This window comes from Mastomys coucha, unplaced genomic scaffold (genome assembly GCF_008632895.1).
Source record: "Mastomys coucha isolate ucsf_1 unplaced genomic scaffold, UCSF_Mcou_1 pScaffold18, whole genome shotgun sequence".
NCBI classification, from domain to species: domain Eukaryota; kingdom Metazoa; phylum Chordata; class Mammalia; order Rodentia; family Muridae; genus Mastomys; species Mastomys coucha.
Genome location: NW_022196900.1, coordinates 61,109,077 through 61,124,239, shown reverse-complemented (window position 1 = coordinate 61,124,239; position 15,163 = coordinate 61,109,077). Strand labels below are relative to the sequence as shown.

The 15,163-nt window shown below is 43.3% G+C and overlaps 1 protein-coding gene and 1 long non-coding RNA gene across 2 annotated transcripts in view; both read right to left on the bottom strand.

Annotated features, from left to right (window-relative positions):
• Window positions 1–15,163, bottom strand: part of LOC116095737 (PRAME family member 12-like) — a 54,569-nt gene that overhangs the window by 13,061 nt on the left and 26,345 nt on the right. The gene's annotated exons all lie outside the window — the stretch shown is intronic.
• LOC116095462 lies at window positions 4,298–11,481 on the bottom strand. The gene is made up of 3 exons (XR_004120604.1): window positions 11,304–11,481; window positions 11,031–11,091; window positions 4,298–4,431 (listed from the first exon to the last, which is right to left on the bottom strand). It is a non-coding gene; the product is annotated as an uncharacterized LOC116095462 (long non-coding RNA).

Here is a 15,163-nt window from a genome sequence, read left to right as displayed (position 1 = left end):
TGTCAGTACTGATATGAGAGTAGCTATCCAGGGGGGTTAAGAAAACAGGCACAGGCATCAATTCTTTTTATTTATGCCTTTGTGTCTTCCTCTTTCTGACGTTTTCTCAAATCATGCTAGGATTTTCTCTTATTACTCCATATCAATTAGTGTAGTAACAACAAGTATTTCCCAAAGCGATACATAATATGTAATTCCCATTATCTCATTAAAAGGATGTCTATGCTTCTCCAATTTTGTAGGACCATTTCTATAAGACAATTTAATTGTTGTTTTAATTCAGGAACAGAAGTTTTTGATACCTCTAGTTACCGATCAACCTGTCTACTCAATGCATAAAGGGGTTGTTTAGTTTGGGAAGCATCAGGAGAGGCCCCTTTAGTCAAATCATTATTATGTGCCCACCAAGTAGTCTCAGGGACACAGAATCACTCCTCTTGTCTAGATGAATTACCAGGCATCAGAACAAGGGGAAGGCCTGGGTTAAAGGTTTCAGGTAATAAGACAAGTACTAGCCCCTTATAAGTCACTTAACATTAACTGAGGCTGGACTGTGGTGGCACAAGCCTTTAATCCCAGCACTTGGGAGGCAGAGGCAGGCAGATTTCTGAGTTCAAGGCCAGCCTGGTCTACAGAGTGATTTCCAGGACAGCCAGGGCTACACAGAGAAACCCTGCTTGTAAAAACAAAAAAAACAAAAAACAAAAAACAAACAAACAAACAAAAAAATTAACTGAGCTGCCCCTGGTCTCAAGGGTTTTTTCAGTCTGGTTTTTCCCTATTGGTGTGCAGCCCAGGGCCCAGATGTCTAAGCATAATCAGCAATCTTGCCTGGGATTGATGGGCTCGAACTCCAGGTTCTCTTGAAAGAGTTAAATTTAAAACTTGTGCTGGCTAATGAGAAAATTGCAGATTTGAGAAAAACACAGTGGACCAAGGTCAAATATGTCCAAATAAGCCTGGGCAAAAATAAGCAAGCTGTTAAGACATTCTGGGAACTAACAGGCCAAAAAGATATAGAAGAAGGTCAAGATGCTCTGTTGACTCAGACTAACACCAACTTTAGGAATTTTCCACTCTGTTATGCACGTAATAGTTAATATTTGAACTAGCCAAATATGTATGGCCACACTGATCCCTTTGTTCCCCCAGACCTTTTCCTTATATAAACCCCTAACTTTCAAGCCTCGTGGTCGGCTCCACTATCTCCTGCTTGAGATAGGTGTGGTGCCGAACCAGAGCGCCCCGAAATTAAAAACTACCTCTTGTAATTACATCAAGACGGTCTCTTGTGATTCCTTGGGTGCACATCCTCCCGAGATTTGAGTGGGGGTCTCCTCCAGGGGTCTTTCACTCTTGTTATAGCATAGAGTGTGTTTCCTTAGGTTTGCCTTCAAACTTTGGCCCTAGCCTGTTTGTAATATGCCTTTATTTTGAGACAAGGGTTATTTCATTAGTCTAGGCTACTGTGGAGCTGTCTTTCAGTGAAGACATAGAATTTTCAGACCCCGTCCTTCAAGTCTTAAGTTACTTGGACAGTAGTTTAACCGGAACACTTCTCAAGGCCTCAGATGCTACTCTTATAGATCAGAGGTAAGAGCATGTGGACTGGGTGTCAAGGTTTCCAGGAAAAGACCGACAGAGACACCTTACTTGTGATAAAATACCATAACCCAGGCTACTTGAGTGAGAAGTTTATTTTGGCTCATGGTTGCACAGGGATGATGTGAGTTGGTAGGGGGGAAGAAAGCAAGCAGCATGGAAAGCACCTAGAACAGGAAACTGAGAGCTCACTCTTTACATTCCAGCACAAAGCAGAGAGGAAACCCTGGAAATAGGATGCAGCTATAATATCCCAAAGCAGTAACTGATTCAGAGGCCATGTACTCATGTTACTGGTTTGCATCCCCTAGCTTGTTAGTTTTCTTTCTTTCTTTTTTTTTAAGATTTATTTATTTATTATGCATAAAATACACTGTAGCTGATCTAATTACAGATGGTTGTAAGCCACCATGTAGTTGCTGTGATTTGAACTCAGGACCTCTAGAAGACCAGTCAGTGCTCTTAACCTCTGAGCCATCTCTCTAGTCCTCAGCTTGCTTTCTTATGGACCCCAGACTACCAGCCCAGGGATGGCACCAGCCACAACGGATACTCCTACCCTTGATCACTTAGGGACAAAATGCCTTACAGCTGGTGTAGTAATCTTGGCTCAACGCAGAGAACACAGATTGACAATAGCTCATTGCAATAACATGAGGTTCATTGATCCACATACGTGGAGTTGCCCACCCTCACAGGGGGGGTCAACCTCAAACGCAGAAAGCCCACATCTTTTATATTTTACAGAGGACTGATTTCTGCAACAAGGCTAGCTGGCTTACTCTGGTTGGTGGAACACAGGACAAAGGATCTCATCAGGCATTGGTTGGCTTGCTCAGGGGGCTGTTCTTGGCTTAGTCAGCCTACTTCCCTATCCAGCTCTACACCTGACCTTGGAAAGTCCCTGGGAAGGGGCTGAGTAACCAGGTGGTAGGGGGGATTGTTGTCAGCAAGGTCAGGGTAACAGTTTGTGGTCTTTTTTGAAATTCACCACAGGGAGGGGTTGGGGGGTTCTTCTGAGACTTGCAAATCTTGTTTTCCTGGACCTTAACTTCATTGCAACCACCAGTTATTTTTGTTTTGGCCTTAGCTTAGTCAGAATGGCCAGGCCATTCTGTCTCAACATTCTGACCACCAGAACATTATTTTTACAACATGTCCTTGGGTATCTCTGAAACACAACTTCTCAGTGTCTGAAGCTGCTGCTTATAGGAACTGGAATACGGCCCCCTTATTTTACTGTGAAACTTTATTTCTACATTCCAAAACCTTTGTTTCTCACATTACTACTTCACTGGATCTCATGGAGGAATTTTCTCAAAGGAGGCTTCTTGCTCTGTGATAACTCCAGTTTGTGTAAAATTGACACAAATCTAGCCAGTACAATTGACCCTTGTCAAATTGACATACAAATACATCACTGTTATGCCTCAACCCTTACTTTCTTATTCACCCCCAAGATCTAAAAAAATTTTAAAAGTCCCACAGTCCTTACAAATTCTTACATATTACAATTTCCATCCCTTTAAAATGTCCAGTCTCTTTTAAAATTCAGTCTTTTTACAATTCAAAATCTCCTAACTGTGGCCGCCACTAAAATACTTGCTTTTTCCAAGAAGGAAAAATATCAGGACAGAGTCAATCAAAAGCAAAATCTGGGTTCCACTCACAAACTTGTGGGCTCCTCCAAGGGCTTGGGCCACTTCTCAACCTCTGGACTTTGTAGCACACACCTTGTCTTCAAGGGTTTAGCTACCTGTACTCCACTGCTATTGTGGTTCTTGATGGTCATCTCATATTAGTGGCATCTCCAAAACACTGCTCTCTTCTGCTGCTACTAGGCTTCACCAATAGCCTCTCACAAGCTCTCTTCATGGTGCTGAACCTCAGCTGTTCTTCATGACCCCTTCATGCCTTCAAAACCACTACTACCTAGGTGACCCTTACATAGTACCAAGTTCAGCCACAGCATGAAAAACAAACTTGACTATCACTGGAACACAGCCTCTGTGCTCTTAGAAAACACTTCTCACAAGATTTCACCTCAATGATGTTGGTCTCTTTTTTAATCATCATGAATTTCTTTTTGTAAAAAAAAGATTTATTTATTTACTATATGTAAGTACACTGTAGCTGTCTTTAGATGCACCAGAAGAGGGCGTAAGATCTCATGGGTGGTTGTAAGTCACCACGTGGTTGTGGAATTTGACCTCAGGACCTTTGGAAGAGCAGTTAGTGCTCTTACCCACTGAGCCATCTTGCCACCCCTCATCATGAATTTCTTAGCTCCAGCTAACCAGCATCAATAGTCCCACAAATGCAAAGGTTTCACTTTAGAAGATCTGTTATCTTCTTAATCACAGCTGATTCTTCAGCCCCAGCTAACCAAAACCACAGAATCTTCATAATCAAAACAGCAATGGCCCTGATAAGAGTCTTTAATCTTCCCTCTGAAATTTCACAAACCACGCCTCCATAGTTCACACTATTCTCAACATTATTTTCCAAGCTCCTAACCAACATCTCACTGAGCTCATAATATCCAATAGTTCCTCTAGCCCAAAGTTCCAATGTCCTTCCACAGTCCTCCCCAAAACATGGTCAGTTTGTCACAGGAATGCCCCACTATGCTGATACTAATTTGTCTTAGTCAGGGTTTCTATTCCTCCACAAAACATCATGACCAAAGAGGAAGTTGGGGAGGAAAAGATTTATTCATTTTATACTTTCACATTGCTGAGAGCAGAGGCTTTCCCATGCCCCGTTGCAGAGGCCACAGTCACATTTCTGGGTGTCATTCATGTTTCTGGAGGTGGTCATGGTTGATACCTGTTGAGGTGGAAGGACAAACAAGGGGAGTCATTCTCTTCTCCAAGCTTGGGGATTCCTGTCACTGAACTTAGATGCTCAGGCTTAATGCCACATGCTGTTGCCAACTGTGTCATCTCATAAGGATGTGCAACATCCTGGTTAAAAGAAAACATAATTAGTTTTGAGACTATGTGACTCTAGCTGGTCTAAAGTTAGCTGTGTAATCCTGACTGGCCTTAGTCTCACAGAGCTCCCGCTCTGCCTCCGCAGGGCTGGGAGTAAAGGTGTGGCCACCACGCCCTGCTGAGCTTCTATCTTCATCTACCTTCTCCAGGCAAATTCTTTCTGGCCCCATCCTTCCTGACACACCCTCTAACTTGCATTTTTGAGAACAGAGGCCACAAGACACAGTGATTTGTGAACTGAGACTACAGAAAGACAATTGGATTGTAAGGTCCCCGGATGGACCCCACACCCAGGTCTTGGGAATGATGACCCCAAACACCACCAAGACACGAACTTGATGCACTCAGCAAGAGGCTCTTTATTCACCACTCTTGACTCAGGCCTGTCAGCATCATTGTGGGACTGGCCCAGTCCTCAATTCCACTGCTCCTTTTCCTCACTGCCAATAGAGAGCCATAATACTGCCTACATTGGGTCAGGAGGAAGGACCAACCTGTTCAGGAGAGTGCTATGTCACCTTGGCACAAACTAAAATCATCTGAAAGAAAGAAGCCACTGTTGAGAAAGTACCTCCATGAGATCAGGCTGCAGGCCGGCAGGCTCTTTGCAAACCATCCATTTCAGCAGTGGCATTTTCTCTTTCCCTTTCTGTACTCATCTCTCTGTCTCTCTGTCTCTCACACACAAATAAATGTGAAAAACTCTAATTTCTTAAGGTGTGTAACTTCTTTTCTCCACCAATGAGTAAAATGAATGACATTGTGCTCCATTTCCCAATGAACTCTCCTTGATCATGCTTTGTCCATTCAGACACCACTAGAAGCCATGAGCTAAACTTTCACCTGACATCTGGGCCCCGTGCTATACAGTGAGAGGGAAAACCAGACTGTCAGCCCATTTACTGACAAAATCCTTTGAGACCTGGGGCTTCGCAATTAATATTAAAGGACTTACTAGGGGCTAACACTTGTCTGATGTCCAACACCTATAACCTAGGCCCTTCCTCTTACTCTGATGCCTCCTATCTCATCTAGACAAGAATAATATTACTATGCTCTTAAGACTACTTGGTGGGCACATAATAATGATTGATTTGACTAAACAGGCCTCTCCTGATGCTTTCCAAACTGAATAAACCCCTTTATGCATTTAGGAGACAGGGTTATTGGGAACTAGAGGCTTTAAAATTTCTGTTTCTGGGTTAAAGCAACAGTTAAATTCCCTTATAGAAATGGTTCTACAAAATTGAAGAGGCATAGATAGATTTTTTTAAGAGATAAGGAGGACTACATCTTATGTATATCTTGGGGAAAACCTGTTGTTCCTACACTAATCGATATGGAGTAAGAAGAGTAAATCTTATCATGGTAGAAGAAAACCTCAAAAAAGAGGATGAATTGATGCCTGTATCTGTTCTCTTGACACCCCCCCTTGGAAAGTTACTCTCAGATCAGCACTGATAGAACATTAAATTCTCATCTGATTGGATTAAAGGTGGGGCCCTGCATCTTAAAAACGAACTAATTATATATACGTTCAGTAAAATCAGTGGTGCTAAGGACCAAATATACTTCCTTAGAGTAGGATGAACCCCCTTTTGACTTGTTCACTAAGAGCAGTGTAGAATGTAGCAGGGCCCTAGACCTTAACACAACAGAGTCCACGGTGGAAGTACCATTCAGGCTCTAAGACTGAGAACCTAGACAGGATCATCCAACAAAATTACAATAAAGTCCTAATGCATCAAATTCCCCCAGCCTCTAAACTACTAACTTTACCTTTTCTCTCTGTAGTTTCATGCCTGGCTCTTGTTAACTCACTCGGGGTTCTTGTTTATTAAAGTATCTTACTTTAATAAACAAAAGTGTTACTTTTGTGCTGCAAGGTCACCGTGAGAAAGGCTCCTGCTACACTGGCAACCCAAAGACCCAATGTAATTTCCTACAAGCTAGTAAAGATGCTCTATTGGCTTAGAGGCATGGGAAAGGAGTTTCCTCTGCTGAATACCTCAACACAAGATGGTGGCTTACACAGAATTCAAAACAAGCCTGGAAACAAGATATGGTGGTACAGGCCTTTAATCCCAGCACTGGGAACCAGTGGCAGGTGGATCCCTGAAGGGACTGGTCAGGGTGGTCTATAAAGTTCCAGGACAGACAGAGATACACTGAGAAACCCTGTCACAAAAAAAACCCACAAAACAGACAGAAACACACACACAGAAAGAAAAATGCATGCACACACACATACACACACACACACCAGACACCCTGCCACAAAACCACCCTTGATTGTATGAGTTGAATTAAAGTCTGAATTACAAACTGAGACTATATCACTCTGTCTCTGAAAAAGGAAACCAAACAAAATAAGAATGAGAGCTGTGGCGCAATCAGTAAAAGCTGAAGGCAGCTGCTCCCAACTCCAGCCCTTCAATACCCCAGCACCACCACACTAGCCATGATGCACAAAGCCTGTACTCCAGCATGGGAGATGAAGTAAGGAGAAGCAGGTGTTCAAGGTCATCATTAGTTTACCTAACAATTACCAGGCCTACCTGAGCTCAAGAAAACAAAGGGAAAACCATCTTAAAGAATGGATTTGGATCTCAGGCAGCATTTCTCTCACCCATAGGCTCTTTGCTTGCTTTGCAGTCCTAGACAGAGAACCATGTCTTTTAACTCCAAAATAATTCATGCTTCAGGCAACCAGGAACACATAACCACATACACACCTTGTAAAGGTCACCAAATCAATACCAGTTGAAGTCCCAGCTGTACTCTCATCCTGCCAAGGATTCCATCAAAGGCAGAACATAGACAGAAAGAAATGGGAAGGTGTGGTGACCCACACCATTAATCCCAGCATTGGGGTTGTGGACAGATCTCTTAGTTCTAGATCAGCCTATTCTATAGAAATTTCAAAGATGGCCAAGGCTGCTCAGAGTAACCCTGACTCAATAAATCAAAGACTAAAGAAAAAGAGAAAACTCTGGTGTTTTGTAGTGACCTCATAATTGAGTTTTTGGCTACTCAGCTCTCAGTTTATACTCTGCATGCAGATCTGATCATCCTGGATACACACTAGTATATATACCCTACCATGGAGTGAGGAGCAGTGCTGAGACTTACAGGTCATCCTTGGCTACGTGGGTGTTAGATAGGCTACAGCCGCCATGTGAGACCACATCATGCAAAAAATAATAATAATGTAAACAAAACAAGCAATCCCACAATTAAGAGTTTACAGTGAATAAATACCAGGGATGGGCCTGGGACTTAGAATATGGCCTCAGGGGGCTGGAGAGATAGATGGCTCAGCGGTTAAGAGCACTGACTGCTCTTCTGAAGGTCCTGAGTTCAATTCCCAGCAACCACATGGTGGCTCACAACCATCAGTAATGAGATCTGATGCCTTCTTCTGGGGTGTCTGAAGACAGCTACAGTGTACTTAGATACAATAATAAATAAATCTAAAACAAACAAACAAACAAACAAACAAAAAAGAATATGGCCTCAGTTCACACTTTCTCTAAAGAAATTTTGATTTCGGTTTTTTTGTTTTGTTTTGTTTTGTTTTGTTTTGTATTCAAGGGGTCAGTGTTTCTCTGTGAAGCCCTGGAGATTGCTCTGCCTGCCTTCAAATTCAAAGAGATCAGCTTGCCTTTCCCTCCCAAATCTAGGAAGTAAAGTTTTGTGCCAGTACCAAATGAAAATGTTATTCATTTTATCATTTCCCAATAATGACTTTGATTTGTTATAATTGCTTCTTATGTACTCAGTTTGGGATTTTATTTTGTTTTAGGAAAGGGTCTTTCTTCATTGATAAGTTTACTCTTATAAACCAACTCTAAGAAATCCCCCAGGCTCACTCTTCCTCCTTGTAGCATTGATGTTGTGAGGCAATGCACATGGCTGAATTTTGTTTGTTTGTGACCCACATGGTTCAGAGTGTTCCTACCAAAAAAAAAAAAAAAGCCTCAAATGACTTTGCTCTATGGTTTCTCTTGCTACAAGGAAACACTATGATCAAACAAGCAGGGGACAACCGGGCCGTGGTGGGACACACCTTTAATCCCAGCACTTGGGAGGCAGACGCAGGTGGGTTTCTGAGTTCGAGGCCAGCCTGGTCTACAGAGTGAGTTCCAGGACATCCAGGACTACACAGAGAAACCCTGTCTCGAAAAAAAAACAAAACAAAACAAAACAAAAAGCAGGGGACAAAGGGGCTTGTTTTGTTTTGTTTTTGTTTTTTGGTATACATTTCCACATAATAGTACCTCAATGAAGGAAGCCAGGTAAGGAAATCCCAATGGTCTCAAACTGGCGGCAGGAGCTGATGCAGAGCACACTGAGGAATGCTGCTTATGGCTTTCTCCCTCATGGCTTACTTAGTCTGCTTTCTTAATGGAAAAGGAACACCAGCCCAGGAGTGGCCTGACCCACAATGGGCTCAGTCTTCCCCAACCATCACTAAGAGTATGCCTTATAGGTGGATCACATGGAGGCATTTTCACAACTGAGCTTTCATTCTCTCAATGACTCTAGCTTGAATCAAGTTGACATGAAACAATACCAGTATACCTTAGGACAAATGCCTTTCCACAATTGTGTGATCTGTTCTGGAATAAAGAGCGAAGCAGGCTGCTCTGTCAACTGCTGTGTTACCTATTAGGAAAGTTGGGGCAGGAGGATGGCTTGCATCCATTTATCTTATATAGGGGTTTTGGAGATGTATCTGAATTGGGAGAGAGCATGTCTAGAATCAGAAACCTTGGGCTAACTCTTCTGCACTCCGTGACCTAGATGTGGTGGGACATGCTTGCTCTCCAAGAATTCAGGTGTTTGCAGCCAGAGGATCAGAAGTTCAAGGTCATCAATGGCTACATAACAGTGGAGCTTACCTAGGCTACACACATCTGCTGTTCAAATAAATTGAAAACTGCATTTAGGAAGGAGGTGGGCCCTTGTTGTTTGTCAGAGATGGTTTTAGATAAGACCGTCCCAGCTTGCCAAATAGAGAAATAAAATCATATCTGAGAGCCAAGCCAGTCTTAGTCCTACACATCTTTGATCTCTGTATTTAGGATACAGATGAAAGAAAATCTCTGAGGTTGGAGGCAGCCTGGTCTATATAAAGAATTCCAAGACAGACAGAGCTACATATTAAAGCCCCATTTCAAAAATAAAAGAATAGGATGTAATCCAGCATGATGGCTTACGTTTATCAAAACAAGAGGCAGAAACAGTGTTGTCATGTCTTTGAGTCTAGCCTGGGCAAACATATGAAAACAGCAAAAGGAAAAACAATCAAATAGTCAAACATGCCTGTATACCACTTTACTTTCAATACTCCAGGGGCAGAAGATAAGGGAGGTGATCTACATAGTGAATTATAAGCCAGGCCATGTCAAATGATGATTATTTTGAGGCTAGAAAGTTGACTAAAGAGTTAGGAGCACAGACTGATCTTTCAGAACACCTATGCCAGGTAGCTTAAAACCACCTGTAAGTAACTACAGAGGTCAAGACATCCCAAGAAAGCTGGGCAGAGGTGGTGCACGGCTTTAATTCCAGCATTTGGGAGGCAGAGGCAGGCAAATTTTTGAGTTCGAGACCAGCCTGATCTACAGAGTGAGTTCCAGGACAGCCAGGGCTACACAAAGAAACCCTGTCTCGAAAATACCAAACACACACACACACACACACACACACACACACACACACACACACACACACAAAGACATCCCAAGGAACTTGACACTTTGTCCTATCTGAACCTTCTTTTTTTAGTACCATCCTCGTATAACACAAGTGTATTTGATTTGAACTCTGACTGGCCCACAGCTTGAAGTGATTATAGTAGCATTTGAGAATGCCCACCAGGGAGTGGTAGTCAGCATAAACAGTTATTGGTTGTCTCAGCATTTTGTGGGATCATCCTCCTCTGCTTAGGGCTGTGAAATGTAGAGATGGGCCTTCTTGGATTCCTTATTACCAGGAAGTCATGTCTGACATCCAGCAGATAGAGCTCTTTCAATCTACACCTCCTTTGGGTCAAACAGGAAGGAGATTAGGGTGCTCGGAGATGCAATGTATACTCTGCCTTGATCCCATGTCTCAACCTTCCTGCATTACATTCTCTTTAAATTATAACACAGCCCTGCCTTCCACAAGAACTCAGACTCACTCACTTAGGTCAAACCTTCCTGGCACTCAGCCAATCCACTCCATCCAACACATTCTGGAAGTTATCTGCATGGAAGAAGTTCCTCAGAGGGCCAATACAGAGGTTGGGGTAGGGCCAAGTTGTTGCCATGCCTCTTCACAATCTTTGTGTGCCTCTTAGTGAAATCCTCCTTGAACAGTGGTGGTAAAATACACTAAGGGGAGGTCCTCCAGAGCATAGACTGCAAAGTTTTCATTACTCACCAGCTGCTGGAGTGTAGGAATAGCCTGGAAGCTCATCCTGAGATATTCAAGTGGAAGTATCCTGTGGAAGCATCCAGAAACAGATTCTCTCAAATCAAAGTTTAGGATGATTTTTAACTTTCCCTTTACAGAAGGCACCTCAGGACCAGGTCCACTGTCCACACAATAGGAACCTGATTTTCCAACTTGACTTTCTCTCTGCTTATCCCACAGACAGGGCTCCCCCAAGGAAGCACAGCAGATTATGAATCATCCACATAAGGTGTGCCTTACCATTATTCTGCCAATCCCAACCCTGCTCCTATGAATGCTACTTCTGAGAGGAGAAGGCACTCTGGAGTCAGCGAAGCCTCATCATTTTAGGGTGGGCCATCTCTCCATAATGACTCTCAAAGGGACATGAAAGATTCTTTGAGAATCCTTACTACCTCCTGTCCTGTCTCCTTGGGGATTGGTGGGGAGCAAACTTTGAAATGGATAATGTTAATTACTTTTGCTGTCAGAACCTTTAGAAAGAGGTCTGGATATGCAAGACACCTATTCCATAGCATGGAAGAATGAAGCACAATTGTCATTGTGATGCAATGTGGGACAAGAACCGTGTCCAGCGCAAGCACTGCAACAGAACTGAAAGTAATAAAAGCTTTTAAACAGCAAGGGTGAAAGGTGAGCTCCCATGCTGGGAACACAGGCTGAGATCTGTCTCTGAGAGGTCCTGTCCTTGCAAGCAGTATAGGGGGAAATATATTGGGAAAAAACATACTAGTGTTAGCTCTTATCGTACTTCATTCTCATTTGGGTTTCTTTGTATGCTGTATGTTTTACTGTTGTTTGAGGCATGGTCTCACTATGGGGCATTTTCTAGACTGACACTTTACTGTAAACCAGTCTGGACTTCAAGTCATAGAAATCTACCTACTTCTCCCAGAAGGGTGCTGGTATTAAAATACTTCCACACCAGGGTTCCATATTTTTTTAAAGATTTATTTATTTATTTTATGTATATGGCTACAGTGTAGCTGTACAGATATTTGTAAGCCCTCATGTTGTTGCTGGGAATTGAATTTTTTTTAGGACCTCTCCTTCCTCTAGTTGGCCCTGCTCTCTCCAGTCAACTCCGCTCCCTCAGTCCCTGCCCACTCCAGCCCAAAGATTTATTTACTATTATATGTAAGTACACTGTAGCTGGCTTCAGATGCACCAGAAGGGGTGTCACATCTCATTACGGGTGGTTGCGAGCCACCATGTGGTTGCTGGGATTTGGACTCAGGACTTTCAGAAGAGCAGTCAGTGCACTGAGCCATCTCGACAGCCCAGGTTCCATCCTTTTAGAAATAACTTATTCCTGTGTATTCCAGTCTAGCCGGGAACTAGAGATCTCCATGCTTCCGCATAGCCCACCCAGTCTGAGCTGCCACCCAAATTGTGTCTTTTGATTTTAATACCTCTCAGGATCTTAACAAGACCTACTGTTCAAGCGTCCTAGCTGGCCTAACTTGTGACCCCTAGCCTCAGTTGCCGGGCTAGGTGAGATGAGCAGTGGCTTGTTTTCCTACTGTTCTCTTCAGTCGAAGAATAAAGGAAATGTTAATTTATATCAAGGGGCTGAAGAGAGGCCTCAACCATTTAGAGCACTGATTTCACATGCCAGTGCCTTGAATGGAGCCTCCCATACCATATTGTGGCAAGGCAAGACAGTGCAAAGATTCCTCCATCTTATATTCTTGCAAAGGCCACTTCAGTTTTAACTAGAATCCCTTTGAACTCTTCCCATTGAGAAGTTGTTCTCATTTTCTATTAATAAATCCACTTATATCTGCATCTTATGAGAATGGAACCTTCTAAGAACAGAGGCTGAGATGGTGCTGGCATGAGGGATATACTGAGTGTAAATGCCTAGAACTATACAAAGAGGCCCAGTTGCCTCACAACTAAGATTCTAGCCATCAGGCAGTAGTGGCAGGACAAAGGAACTCTGCCTTAAGTTTATCTCAACCACATATAGATGCTAGAAGATCTTGGGCTACTAGAGACTCTGCTTTATTGTGGTGGAAATGTTCTTTAGCATAGGGGAAGACTTAGGGGTGGCCCCTCTGCTGAATGGTGGGAATGTTCTTTGGCATAGGGGAAGACTTAGGGGTGGCCCCTCTGCTGAATGGTGGGAATGTTCTTTGGCATAGGGGAAGATTTAGGGGTGGGCCCCCTGATGAAAGGCAAAGAGGGGGCACCTTCACATAATCTCCTTGCAGCCGAGGGCATGACTGCTCCATGAAGGAGGGGGCACCTTCTGATAGTCTCCCTGCAGCTGAAGACATAACTGCTCCATGAACCCAAGATGTTTTGGAAGTAATTTAAGGCTACTGAGAGCTGTGCCTGCAAGGATCAAAGAAACAGACCTCATGCACCTGGGCATGGGGGAAAAATATTTACTGTAAGATATGAAGAAGTGGGCATGCTTTTGCCATGAGAAAGTGCTAAGAGATTGTGCTACATGATTGTTGTTAAATTCTATTTTTAGTCTTTTTTTTTTTTTTTTGGTTTTTTCGAGACAGGGTTTCTCTCTGTAGCCCCAGCTGTCCTGGAACTCACTCTGTAGACCAGGCTGGCCTCGAACTCGGAAATCCGCCTGCCTCTGCCTCCTAAGTGCTAGGATTAAAGGCGTGCACCACCACTGCCCGGCCTATTTTTAGTCTTACTGTGTTTTACCATATAAGATTTCTCACATTAAAGTTTATTGCCATTGCCAGCAGAGCAGTGGTCCTCTTGTTCTCATTCAGTTGCCCTCTCTACTTCAGCCTCACCCTTGTCAGCTGGTTCTGACACTTTATAACAGAAAAATCAACCAACAAATAATTCAGAAATGAGAGCTGGAGAGATGGTTCTGGCAGTGGACCTAAGTGTAGTTCCTGACAACCACATGGTGACCAAAAACAACCAGATCTCCTGTTGCAGGGAACCCATATTTCTTTTGATTGCTTAATGCAACAGGCGCATGTGTATACAGTTACATAAATGTAGGCAAAACAACAGCTGAAATATCTAACTCCTTAAAAATCTTTCCTTTAAACATCAGAACTATTAAACTGAACAACTATTAATGAGAGCAAGAGAGAGCAAGAGAGGGCAAGAGAGTAAGCGCAGGAGGGGCGCGGGGAGCGAGGAAAGGAAGGTAGGGACAGAGAGGGAGAGGGGAGAGAGAAGAGACACAGAATGGAGGTTTACCTTATCCAGAAATAACAGAAATCAGTAGACTGAGGTGGGGCTTGGAGACACACTCTTATAACTCCAGCATTCCAGAGACAGAAGCAGGAGAACTGGACATTTCAACCATCTTGTGCTGATTGGCAAGTGCCAGTTCAGAGTTGACAACAGAGCAAAACTCTAGATCCAGAAAACAAACCCATGCATTGACAAACAAAAACCATTTACTATGAAGGCAAAGGGACCCCTGAAGCCAAAATCACTCTACAATCTTCTCATCAGAGGAAAGAGAACTGAGAATTATTGTGTTACCTGTGCTGTAATGTCCCCAGTGGAGAGGGGCTGGGCTACAGGAGATGTATTTGGAGTCCTGTCTGATCCAGGTGAGAGACACAGACACTGGTGACAGGTCTCCTAGAGCAGTAGGATGAGGAGATGACTCCAAGATTCCCAGGGCCTTCTCTGACTTCCTGAGCCTTTTATCCTCCCTTCCCTTCCCACCTTCCCTTTGCAACCAAACACCACAGGACTCACTGAACTGGTAGAACTCCACCCTAGTTAATCCTCACTGAACTCAGGACAGAGTGAACCCAGACTAGGGAGAAACATAAGTGCCCATTCATGATTCCCGTGAAACAAGTTACTCAGGAGGCTGAGGCAAGAAAGTGATATACTCAGGGTATGAGGTCATGGTGAGAAAGGTCTAAACTAACAGATCCAGGAAAGACAGCTCTAGGGCTGAGACTCTTAAAGCAACAACTAAATTTTTAATAGCTAGAAAGCTAGATCAATTTAATCAGATCCACCTGGCAGATAAGTTATCATAAAATAACTACAAAACTTAAAAAGAGCCGCATGGTGGTTGCGCACACCTTTAATCCCAGCTCTTGGGAGGCAGAGGCAGGCAGATTTCTGAGTTCAAGGCCAGCCTG